Source organism: Pseudorca crassidens, chromosome 10 (genome assembly GCF_039906515.1).
Source record: "Pseudorca crassidens isolate mPseCra1 chromosome 10, mPseCra1.hap1, whole genome shotgun sequence".
NCBI lineage: Eukaryota > Metazoa > Chordata > Mammalia > Artiodactyla > Delphinidae > Pseudorca > Pseudorca crassidens.
The window spans coordinates 50,536,107-50,549,770 of NC_090305.1; the positions used below are offsets into that span (position 1 = coordinate 50,536,107).

General features: G+C 38.3%; 1 long non-coding RNA gene across 2 annotated transcripts in view; it reads right to left on the reverse strand.

The window, feature by feature from the left end:
* LOC137233068 (uncharacterized) overlaps nt 1-13,664 on the reverse strand; it is a 138,858-nt gene that overhangs the window by 124,451 nt on the left and 743 nt on the right. The gene's annotated exons all lie outside the window — the stretch shown is intronic.

Below are 13,664 nucleotides of genomic sequence, written 5' to 3' on the forward strand. Positions count from 1 at the left end.
CTGTATCAACTCACACTCACTCTTGGAGGACTCACATTCTGACCCAGTACTTCCCAATGTATTTTTCCAAAAGCAGTTCTTTCCTTTAGAGAAAATTACTTAGTATATACTTTTCAAAGGTAAAAATTTCTCCACTTCATTAGATCATTAATTAAAAGTGGTATAAAATCAAAATCTTGAATTAGAAAACTTAATTCTTAATTCTTCTATCCCGGATAGATAGAAGCTATTTATTTAGTAACAGATATAAGTCAAAGACTACCCTAACCTCAACAAGTAGGAGCTTCCTTTATTTTTACTGAAGTATAGTTAACTTACAATATTAGTTCCAGGTATACAATATTCGGTATTTTTAGGGATTACACTCCATACAAAGTTATTATAAAATATTGGCTACATTCCCTGTACTGTATTTTATACTTACTAGTTTGTATCTCTTAATTCCCTTCACTTACTTTTCCCCTCCCCTGACCTCTCTCCTTACTGGTAACCACTAGTTTTTTCTCTGTATCTGTGAGTCTGTTTCTGTTTTATTATATTTGTTTGTTTTATTTTTAGATTTCACATATAAGTGAAAACATATAGTATTTGTCTTTCTCTTTCTGACTTATTTCTTTAAGCCTAATACCCTCCAGCTCCATCCATGTTGTCACAAATGGCAGAATTTCACTCTTTTTTATGGCTGAGTAATATTCCATTGTATATATATGTACTACATCTTCTTTATCCATTCATCTGTTGATGGACACTTAGGTTGTTTCCTTATCTTGGCTATTGTGAATAGTGCTGCTATGAACATTGGGGTGCAATGTTCACCCCAGGGCTGGGGTGCCCAATGTGGGGCTTGAATACCTCACTCCCCAGGGAAGATTCCTGAGCTCATGATATCCCCCTTCCTCTTCTGGGTCACTTGTCAGGAGTGTGGGTCCCAACTAGATGGTTTCTCCCCCACTCCTACCAGACTCCATGTGGTTCTTTCTTAGTAAGAAGAAGAGCCATTGGAAGAGCCATTCTGCTAGTCTTCAGGTCTTTCTCAGAAAGAAAAAGACCAATGTTTTACAGAGAGGTCTCAGCCCACCTTTCTGGGAGTATGATGACTATGACAACGTGGGCTCACAAACATCTTGTGATACTGTGCAATGAAATGGGATGCTTCATTTTTGTTAATTCTAAGTTAGGAAATTGTCACCTGTAAACTAGAAATGCATCAGGAATAAGAGAAAGAAAGAGATTGTGGTAGAAAAGAATTGAAAGAAAGGAGGAAAAAAATCAACCAGTGAATTCAAGTAAGTTCTATAGTTGAGTTCATAGTTGGTACCAATGTCAATTTCCTGGTTTAGACAAATACAGTGTTGATAAGATATTCTCTTTGGGTGAAGCAGGGTGAAGGATACATGGGAACTAATTGTACAAATTCTTGTGAGTCTTAAACAATTTCAAAAATATTTAAATATTCTTTTTAAAAAGGCATCAGAAAGCAGAAGAACCGAAAATACAGGGCAGATCCTCACACACAGATTAATATGATGAAAAAAGCTTTATACACTGCCCTTAGCTGCACATAGGCAGTAGCTTTAAAGCAGATTTTATAGTAATAATAACAACTATTGTCATTTACTGAACTCCTATTATGTGCCAAACACTATGCTAAATGCTTTGTACATATCATCTTGTTTAATCTCCTCCAAGGGGCTGTTATTGTCATCTTTGTTTGACCAGTGAGGAATCAAAGAGTCAGACAAGTTAATTTTCCAAAACCATGAAGCCAATAAGTGATGGGGGTAGGAATTGGAGTCAGTCTCTTTGATTTTAAACTCAATGAGTTTCATGGCACAAATGACCATGCTTTCTTATACCTGTGCTGTAGCACAGATAAAGTACATTTGGTTTCCATGGGGGGTAGGTAGATTTACTCAGATAGGCACTAGCCAATCTTCATTTCCCCTGACAGGTCTGAGTGAGGGGGAAAGGAATGTCCCCTTTCAAGAAAGTGACACGAGTTGTTCTACTCTCATAGGTTTCTTTTCTTTGCGTTCTATGATCCACTGGCCATAACCTGAATTCATGCTATAACATGGAATACCATCTCTGCTATGAATTTATAGTTGGGTTGATTCTGATATACATCAAACTGGAATCCTAAGCTTGACATGGGGAGTCCAGCTGCCTTTGAGATGCACTGGACTCCACCCAATGGCATTGCTCAATATTAGATGCTGACTAAGTAACCCAACCAAACCTTCCTCTGAAAAATTTTGAAGACAAGATACACAAGGAGAAACACATATAGTAGAGGAAATCAGCAGTAGAAAAAAGCTAAGTCCTGAGAATAGCAATAGCATAATCTTTAGGCAAGAGACTAGTGGTCACCAGCTGCTAAGGGGAAGTAAAGAGAGCTGGATTTCCAGAGATGCTTTTTTTTTTTTTTTGAATCATTAATTGCAATGATTGATATTCCAGGCTCCCAAAGGCTTGATTGTGTCAGTATTTCTAGTGTCCTTTGCTTACTATACAGTCTCATCTATCTTGTTTTTGTAATTAGGGGTTTCTCAACAATTGGAGAATACATATACAGATAAGTTTCTTGCAGGTAAGAAGTATAAACCAAAAGGAGAACAGACTTCTAAGATAGTATTTAAAAAAGATTTTTCATATTCAAAAACAACAATAAATGTCCAAGATCATAGACTCATATTTTTTTATGCAGAGCAAGAGTTGAATTTTTTAAAATAATTTCAAACTTAAAAGAAAAATTGCAAGAGTAGTACGAGTTCTCATGAACCCTTTATCTAGATTCACCCACTGTTAACACTTTGCCACACTACTCTTATCATTCTTGCTGTAATTGAATATATATGTGTACTATTTTTTCTGAACCATGAGAGTAAGTTACCTACATCATCCCCTATTACTCCTTAGCACCAATTATATATTTATTAAACAATGATATTCTCCTCACATAACCACAGTGCATTACCATATTTGTGAAATTTAACACTGATACAATATGATTGTCTAATCCACAGTCAACACCCCAGTTTCAACAGTTGTCCCAATAATGCCCTTACGGTGAATTGTTCTGGTTCAGTACCCAATCCATTTAAATACCACATAGCATTTAAATGTTATGTCTCTTAGGGCTCCTTTGATCTGTAATAGTTCCTCGGCCTTTCTTTTTCCTCCATGACATGGACATTTTTAAGATTACATGCCATTTCTTTTGTAGAATATACTCAATTTTGGCTTGTCTTATTTCTTTCATGATCAGATTCAAGTTATACATTTTGGGTAGGAACACCACATATGTGATGTTTTGTCATTCCTAATGCATTACATAAAGGACACATGATGTGAGTTTGAAAATCATCACTTTTGGAGCTCATCGTAGTAATAACTGACCCAGGCAACAATTATCAACAGAGACTAAGTTAGTGAATAAAAGCTTGATGAGGAACAAAATATTTACATCGTCTTGAAGCATCTCCATATAAATACTGATTAATTTAAAAAGGATAAATAGCAGCTTTACAGTGGAGAAAGCTGGTGAATACCACCTTAATAAAGTGATCAGAATCATGTATTCTTAAAGATAATTGAGTACATAGGGGATTCCTTGAATGTGTTTCTTGTTTTACTTTCTAGAATCTACATAGAAAACTACATACAAAAATGAAAACTAACAAGAAGGGGTAGTGAGACAAAATACAGCAGCAAAGAAATAACACCTTCCTTTCACTTAAATTCTAAGTAAATGGATCTCATAAGGTGAGATATTTCTACACTGAGTTTCTGGACTAACTAAAAAATCAGTACCCAGAAGCCTGCCTAATAGATTTATCAACAAGAAATAGTATGAATATGACTCCTGAATTATTCACATATAATAATTCTAGCCACAGTGGGGGTGTGGGGGAGAGGGGAAGATAAGACGTGACAGTAAGAAACTATTAGGTTTCTGAGCAAAGGACTTAAGGAGAAAACGAAAAATTGAATTATTATCTGATCCAGCAATTCCACTCCTAGGCATATATCCAGACAAAACCATAATTCAAAAAGATGCATACACCCCTATGTTCATAGCAGCACTATCACAATAGCCAAGACATGGAAACAAACTAAATGTCCATCAACAGATGAGGAAGATGTGGGGCATCTATCTATAGAGTGGAATACCACTCAGCCATAAAAAGGAAGGAAATAATGCCATTTGCAGCAACATGGATGCAACTAGAGATTTTCATACAAATTTTTCAGACAAAGATTTCATACAAAGATTTTCAGACAAATACCATATAATATCACTTATATGTGGAATCTAAAATATGACATGAATGAACATATCTATGAAACAGAAACTGAATCACAGACATAGAGAACAGACTGGTGGTTTCCAAGGGGGAGGGGGTTGGCAGAGGGATGGAGTGAGATGTTGGGGTTAGCAGATGTAAGCTTTTATATATCAGATGGATAAACAGCAAGGTCCTACTGTATAGCACAGGGAGCTATATTCAATATCCTATGATAAGCCATAACGGAAAAGAATTTTTTTTTTTTTTTTTTTTTTTTGCGCTACGTGGGCCTCTCACTAGTGTGGCCTCTCCCATTGTGGAGCACAGGCTCCAGACACGCAGGTTCAGCGGCCATGGCTCACGGGCCCAGGCGCTCCGCGGCATGTGAGATCTTCCCGGACCGGGGCACGAACCCGTATCCCCTGCATTGGCAGGCGGAGTCTCAACCACTGCGCCACCAGGGAAGCCCGGAAAAGAATATTTTTTAAAAGAATGTATATATATATATATATATATATATACACATATATATAACTGAATCACTTTGCTGTACAGCAGACATTAACACATTGTAAATCAACTATACTTCAATAAAAAAGTATTAAAACTGAAAACAAGTAGAACAAAAACCTCCAGAAGACCTGTAAGTAAAGGCTACAGCTACAAAACCTAATGACTTGAAAGGAACAGGAGGGCTTCCCTGGTGGCGCAGTGGTTGAGAGGCCGCCTGCCGATGCAGGGGACACGGGTTCGTGCCCCAGTCCGGGAAGATCCCACATGCCGCGGAGCGGCTGGGCCCATGAGCCATGGCCGCTGAGCCTGCGCGTCCGGAGCCTGTGCTCCGCAACGGGAGAGGCCACAACAGTGAGAGGCCCGCGTACCGCAAAAAAAGAAAAGAACATGGAAAGATCTGCTGGTAGTATTCCATTTGTATCCATAAATGCAGAAACAGCATACCACTGTTCATCAAATATTTATTAAGTGCTTTTTATGTGACAGACAATGGGATGGCCTTAGGAATCCAAATATGGGTAAAACATAAACCTGCCTTTTGGATTTTACTCTGCAGTGAGGAGAGTGGACTGTAAGCACTTTTTTTTAAGATAATATTTTATTATAGGCTCTGTAATGAGAAAAAGTAGTGCCCAAGATAACAGAGTATCCAAGAAGTCCTCAGGGAGTTGATTATGGCTCATCTAGCCTATTGGATAAATTGATAGTTTGATGTGGCTAGTGAATCACTCTTCTCATGACTCCCCTTGAGCGACTATTTTGAGCCATTGTCTTGATCAATTAACATGTATTAACACCTATAATTCTCATAGCAACCTAGGTGGCAGATACTATTATTACCACTATTTTGCCAGTGAAAGTGCTAGAGGCAGAAGACAGGATAAAATGAGTATTGTGCATAAAGTTTTTATCAGAAGCCAAATTACAGGAAGATCCATGTTCCATGCTAAGAAGCTGACATTTATCCTGCAGTCTGTGAGTTACTGTAGATTTTTCAGAAGTGTCATGTTGAGAGTTGCATTTTAGAAGTTTATTCTGGCAGCTATGTGAGTGGCAGAGTGGAGTTGGATAAGACTGGGGAGAGAGGAGGCAATCGGGAGGTAAAGGAGCCAGTGAGGAGACAATACAGCAGGTCTAGCAGGGCAGGGAGAGGACATGGACCATGCAGGAGAGCGCTGGAGAGGGCAGTCTGGTCCAAGTGTGTCAACGGGATTGGTGATTGACTGGGTATGGGTTAGGGTTAGGGTTAGGTGGCAGGCACGATTGCTCCCAGTGTCTGGCTGAATCTAATAGATGGTTTCTAGCTCAGCTGATTGCAGTAGTTGGTTCAGTGCCCACATGTGGCCATTAGCTTGGATTCCTCTCTGACCACCAACCACATTACTAAACCAGACTTCAATTTCAAGGGGCAATAGGTGAGAATCTAAACCCTTCTAGACAAATCACTGTCTCTGATAGGAAGGAACACTCAAAACACATATTAAAAGAGGGTGTGCACCTAAAACTAACACAACACTGTAAGTCAACTATACTCCAATATAAAATTTCAAAATAAAATAAAAATAAATTAAAGAGTGGTGTGGATTTGTCAGATCAGTCAGATTATCTTATTATAGGGAGTACAGCATATATCAGAAACTTCAAGGAAAGATGAGGAGATGGTTCTCCTTGGGTCACATGTTTCTGCATGCCTTATAAGATTTTCTCCCAGAATATTCTTTCGAAGATGTTTCTATAGTGAAAATCCTTGAAAGATAGAGATAATGCCTCCCTCCAGAGCAAGAGTAGATGTGCTTACAGCCTTGAGGCTAATTTTCCTCAGAGGAAAGGCCTGATCTGTTTATCGGCCACTGTAAAAGATGTGAGTTTCCTAAGCTGAATTAAGTCTGATCTCCTGCAACGCAGTCTCCTGCACCACCCAGGTCCTCCTGTGTTGCCCTGTGGAACTTAGGGACAAGGATAACTGACACACATACATGTGCTCACTCCCTGCTGCTCACTGTGTCGTGTAACAAAGCCTCCATCTCTGACCCAGGAGTCTTCAGCTTTCCACCAGCACCCATGAAATCGTGACAGACTTCTTAGCATATAAGTGGGATAAAATCCCAGACGGTTCTTCACAGTTCTTGACAGAAAGTTATAGAGATTCCTAATTGTGGTGTGCTCAATACAAAAGAATAACCAAATTGAGCAGTTTTGCATTAATTGTAATTTTTTGACCTCCTCTAAGAGTCTCAGCCCAGAATCTTGCCTAAGATTTTTTTAAAATTTTATTTATTTAATTAATTTATTTTTGGCTCTGTTAGGTCTTCGTTGCTGTGCGTGGGCCCTCCCCAGTTGCAGCAAGTGGGGGCCACTCTCTGCCAAGGTGCGCAGGCCTCCCGCTGCGGAGCACGGGCTCCAGGAACACAGGCTTCAGTAGTTGTGGCGCGCAGGCTCAGTAGTTGTGGCACAAGGGCTCTAGAGTGCAGGCTCAGTAGATTCAGAGCACGGGCTTAGCTGCTCCACGGCACATGGGATCTTACCAGACCAGGGATCGAACCCGTGTCCCCTGCACTGGCAGGCAGATTCCCAACCACTGCACCATCAGGGAAACCCTTGCCTAAGATTTAAATAAACTCACTCTCTTAGTGATTGACTTGCATTTTCATAATTTTTGAAGAGAACTGTTAATGATGAGTGAGTTGGACTTGCTAGAAATCCTCACAGAAGAGAGGAAATGGTGGCAGCGCTCAGATGTCTATTTCAGTACTCACTGGGGGGGATTTTTTCCTTTTCTAAAGGAGTAAACCCCGGGAGGTCTGAGGATGACTTGAAAAGTGCAAAAATAGCTTACTTTGAGATTAAATGTACAGTGGCTGCCATCTGAGATGAAATTCCTCTGAATTTCAGCTAATATAAATAGCTACTGAGCTTAGAGACCCATTCTTGGATTTCTTAACTGTGTTACAGGTGCAACAAGGTGATGGTGACTGAGATGGGCCTTATGAATGTCTGAAACTTTAGTGAGCTGATTCTGTAAAAACTGTTGTTTAGAAGTTTTGTCTTTTATCAGCTAAGGGCTACAATTTATTTTTAAATCCAACTAACCTTTTGTTTGGGGTAAACCACACTGATAGGCTTTTAATTGTACACATGAGAGAAAGATTTCTGAAATCCACACATTTGAGAAGGGTAGATCTAAGGACCTACACTTTTCTGAGAAATAATGTGAAACCTTACTTTTATAGTGGTCAGAGTATATCTCTGTAGTTTGAATTTTTAAATAATTAATACAATTTATTTTTTAGAGCAGTTTTACGTTCATATAAAAATTGAGGGGCTTCCCTGGTGGCGCAGTGGTTGAGAGTCCGCCTGCCGATGCAGGGGACGCGGGTTCGTGCCCCGGTCCGGGAGGATCCCACGTGCCGCGGGGCGGCTGGGCCCGTGGGCCATGGCCGCTGGGCCTGCGCGTCCGGAGCCTGCGTGTCCGGAGCCTGTGCTCTGCAATGAGAGAGGCCGCAGCGGTGAGAGGCCCGCGTACCGCAAAAAAAAAAAAAAAAAAAAAAAAAAAATTGAGAAGAAAGTACAGAGTTCTCATATAACCCCTCAACCCTCCACACACAGTTTCCCCTATTATTAATATCTCACATTAGTGTGGCACATGTGTTACAATTGATGAGCAAACATTGGTACATTATTAACTAAAGTCCACAGTTTACATTAGGTTCACTCTTCCTGTTGTACATTCTAGGGGTTTTGACAAATATGTAAACATGTTTCTACCATCACAGTGTCATAGAGAGTAGTTTAACTACCCTCAATATCCCCTGTGCCCTATTTGTCCCTCAGTCTTTTCCTTCAAACTCTTGGGAGTTTGATCTGATCTTTTTACCATCTCCATATTTTTGCCTTTTCCAGAATGTCATATAGTTGGTATCATACACTAAGTAGCTTTTTCAGATTAGCTTTTTTCACTCATCAATATGCATTTAAATTTCCTCTGTATCTTTAATTTTTTTCTTAATAACACTTTTTTTTATCACTGAATACTACTCCATCGTCTGCATGTTCCATAGTTTGTTTACTCATGCACCTACTGAAGGATGTCTCAGTTACTTCCAAGTTTTGGCAGTTCTGAATAAGGTTACAAGTTTGTGTGTGGTCATAAGTTTTCAACTCATTTGGGTAAATATCAAGGAGCATGATTACTGAAGCATATGGTAAAAGTATGCTTAGTTTTGAAAGAAATTGCTACATTATCTTCCAAGGTGGCTGAACATTTTGCATTCCCACCATATAGATTTTTTTTTCAGGTATTGTCTTGAGTCTGTAGTTTATTGCTTTTCCTTAGTGTGTGTGTGTATGTGTATTCAAACAGTTGTTTCAGAGGATTAGGAGCAGAGACTCTAAGCCAGTTAAAGAGGTATTGTGGTAGGCAGAATAATGCCCCCCCAAAGTGTCTGTGCCAGAATCTGGGAATGGTAAGGAGGAACTAAGGTTGCTAATCAGCTGACTTTAAAATAAGAAGATTATCCTAAATTATCCAGGTGGGCCCAGCATAACCACAGGAGACCTCTAAATGAGGAAGGAGGCAGAAGAGACAGAGTCACCGTGACGTAGTGTGAGAAAGACTGCTGGCTTTGCAAACAGAAGAGGACCAAGAGCAAGGACTGCAGGCAGCTTGTAGAAGCCAGAAAAGGAAACTGCCAACACCTAGAGTTCAGCCCAAGGATCCAATTAGACGTCTGACCTGAGAACTTTAAGATGATAAATTTGTGTTGTTTTAAGCCCAAAGTCTGGTCATTTGCTACAGCACTTACAGGAAACTACTACAGATGTGTAACTTCACCATCTCAGAGCAGAAGAAAGATTCTGAAAAAGGACAAGGCTGTCTGTGGTCCACATGTAATTCCAAGATTGAATGACCCAGAATTGAAAACATATGTCTATACAAAAACTTGTACATAGACATTCACAGCAGCATCATTCTTGATAGCTGAAGAGTAGAAACAACCTAAATGTCCATTATCTGTTTTGCTTAATGAATAAATAAACAAAATATGGTACATCTATACAATAGAATATTATTCATCCACAAAAAGGAAGTACTGATACCTGGTACAACATGGATGAACCCAAAGACATTATGTTAAAGAGGCCAGCTACAAAAGACCACATAGTGTGGAATCTCATTCATATGAAATGTCCAGAATAGGCAAGTCCGTAGAGACAACTAGAAAGTAGATTAGTTGTTACCAGATGCTGAGGGAAGAGGACAGAAATGGGGAATAACTGCTAATGGGAACAGGATTTCTTTGGAGGAGAGTAAAAATGTTCTAAAATTAGTGACAATAGTTGCACAACTCTGTGAATATACTAAAACCCACTAAATTATATATGTTAAAAGAGTGAATGTTATGGTATGTGAATTACATCCAATTCTATCTCAATAAAGCTGTCATTAATAAAAATATGGAATGACCCATATTTTGGGAAATGTACTGATAATCAGTTATTGAGTTTTGATGTGAGTTTTGTAGATATAGTTTTCCCTGGGAGAAATGAACAATGGAATTCCCTTCTTTCAATCATTTGGGAGGCAAGATTTAGACTTTTCCTGGTGAAAGGAAAACTGTCTTCTTTCACTGGACTTGAGGTTGGTGGGAACTTAGATTCTGGGTGTATCAGTCAAGATTGGTAAAGTTATGATGCTAGGTAAATTTAGGTTTAAAGACCCAAATATAAGACGTGATACTATAAAACCCCTAGAAGAGAACATAGAGCAAAATATTTTCTGCTATTTTATTTTCTACAATAAATTGTAGCAATATTTTCTTAGGTCAGTCTCCCAAGGCAAAAGAAAAAAAGCAAAATTAAACAAATGTGACCTAATCAAACTTAAAAGCTTTTGCACAGCAAAGGAAACCATCAACGAAATGAAAAGACAACTTACAGAATGGGAGAAAATATTTGCAAATGCTGAAACCAACAAGGGGTTAATATCCAAAATACACAAACAGTTCATACAACTCAATATTAAAAAAACAAACAACTCAATCAAAACAATGGGCAGAAGACCTAAATAGACAATTCTCTAAAGAAGACATACAAATGGCCAACAGGTACATGAAAAGATACTTAACGTTGTTAATTATTAGAGAAATGAAAATCAAAACCAAAATGAGGTATCACCTCACACAGGTCAGATGGCCATCATCAAAAAGTCTACAAAGAATAAATATTGGAGAGAGTGTGGAGAAAAGAGAACACTCCTACATTTACATTCCATGGTGGGAATGCAAATTGGTGCGGCCACTATGGAAAACAGTATGTAGGTTCCTCAAAAAAACTAAAAATAGAGTTACCATATGATCCTGTAATCCTGTTACCAAAAGTTGGGTCTGGCTGCTCACTGCTCAAAAGCCAACAAAAAGGCAAGGTTTGTGGAAAGGAAAGTTTCCTTTATTATGGAGGCCGGCAACCCAGGTTGAGGGGTGTTGAGGGAGTAGGGCAGACTCCTGTCCAAAGGCCTACTCCCCCGCACTTACAATCAGTGGGAAAGAGCTTTTATAGACGGAGGGAGAGGGCTACATGCAGAAACAGCACACTCAGCTCTGACAGTCATCTTGAAACTGGTCATGCGAGGTCTGACCAGCATCATCTTGATGGTTTTAAGTACAGTTAGTCTTTAGTTCCTGGGTCAGTTTGTTCCCATTTCTTTGAGACCAATTCTCAGAATTGTGGTAGCTTATGTCATGGCTACAGTCTGGTCATCATGTAGTTAACTTCTTCCACCTGGTGAGGGTTTCAGTATCTATAAGACAGCTCACAGGATATGGCTCAGAATATTATCTACAGCCCTTGAGGAGGAACTAAAGTTCCTTGACTATGCATAGTGACTAAACTATTATTATTTAGTCTTGTTGGATTGTTTTTCTTTGCTTCTGCATTTTCTCACTTCTTGATTAAACTTATTCTTTGGACAAAGTTTTTCCACAGACAAAAAGGCAGGCTGAGAACGTGGAGTGGGCGTGGGGGGGGACCATAGGGTCCTGCTCCATTTCAATCTCCCCTTTTCTTTGATACTCTTCAATCTTGAGGAGGGACAGTTACAGAACAAAATAGGGAATAAAGTTTGGGATAGAGAGGTTAATCATAGACTTGGCAGAGGAATTTTTTTTTAGTTTACATTTCTGTTCCAATTTTCCCCAACTCTTTGAGGTATTGGGGCGACAACTGCTCTTGGCTACTTCCTGCTAAAGTGGGGTGTAGTCCTGCCTAGTTTGGGGAATGGACAGAGAATTGGAAGTAATCTCAAGTTCCAAGCTTAGCGTCAATATTTTGTATTATGAAAACATTATAGCATCAATATTTTGTATTATGAAAACATTATCTCTCTTTTTGATTACTTTGTCATAGTACCTGGACAAACATTTGAAAATTAGTAGATGTATTACAATGAGGATAATAATCAAAATGCAACTTTGTATTATTCTCTAAATGTGTTCTTTTTTTCCTTAATGGGTAAAGTGGATGTACAGTGTATGCTTAATAGGCCACAAACAGGCTGTTTTGGTTAGCTTAAAGATTAAATCATGTATAAGCCAGAATGACTTCCCCATACCTCAATATGTGAAAATTTCTTCCATCATTTTTCAGTTTTAATTGTAAATCTTTCCATAGAAAGCACTTAAAAATCAATATATTTTTCCAACATTGCCAGAGTGGCTCAGTTACCTGCTCTGGGTGCATTCATGTCCCTCAGTGCTAGGCCAACTTTTTGTTTATATATTTGTCTAGTCATCCACATTGGGGGACAACTAATTACACATAACAAACAACTACAGAAAGGTATGTTGATGGGGAAATATTTTATAGGCTATACATCACTTATACCCAATTGTCACACAAGCATTGTACATGTACTTTTAGTGTTAAACTTAAAGCCAGCAATGATACACATAATAAGTAGTTATACTCTGTGTTAACTTCACTAGACAATTTTTTCCATCCTGAACACTGGGGTCAAAAATATGGTTTGAAGCAAAACAATAGCTTTCCATTAGAATTCTTTAAATTTCTTACCCAGTTCAGCAGTATGATCTGAAAGTTATCAAATGTTTTCAATATAATTTAACATACCAAATAACCCTAGTTACTTTAATATTTCTTCTGAGATGCCTAGAGGCCCCTTTGGAATACTCAAAGTTAGCTAGAGAAAGAAACTTACCATCTGTTATCAAAAGCAGCTCAATATTCCATGAAAATTTTGTTCTCTTAACAGGGAGAAAGAAAACCAGATTCCAGCCTTGTACCAGCTTACTATTAATAACAAAATTCATTTATCTAATTAAATTCAATCTAATCTTAATCAATCCTGACAACATACAAAATTATTTTCTCCAAGTTCCTTTTTCATAAACCTTTTATCACTTTCTGGATCCATATTGTGTCCCTATTTTCCCCATACATAAATAACCAGCTCTAGGACAAAATTATTTTCCTTTTATTCCTCAAGAAAAATATCTCCACTCTTTGTACCTTCTCTCACCGACAACGCATATCTTACTTGGCTTTACATACTGAAATGCTTCCCTTATCATTTTTACATATTAAAATTTTTAACCCTTAAAATTTTTAACAAAACCAAGAAACAAGTAATTGAACAGTTATACCAGCATTTACAGATTGACAAACTTAAGAACATATTCCATAACTTCTAAAAACTTACATTTTTCTCATAGTATAATTTCTCTTTAATGTAGTATAAGATGTGTGTTTAGTAAACCTATCTTTTGAAGTTCTACTAATTAACACAAGGCTGAAGTCTCAGGCAAAGTGGGCTGTTTTTGTATTTCAAGGACATGATAAGAGTTAATT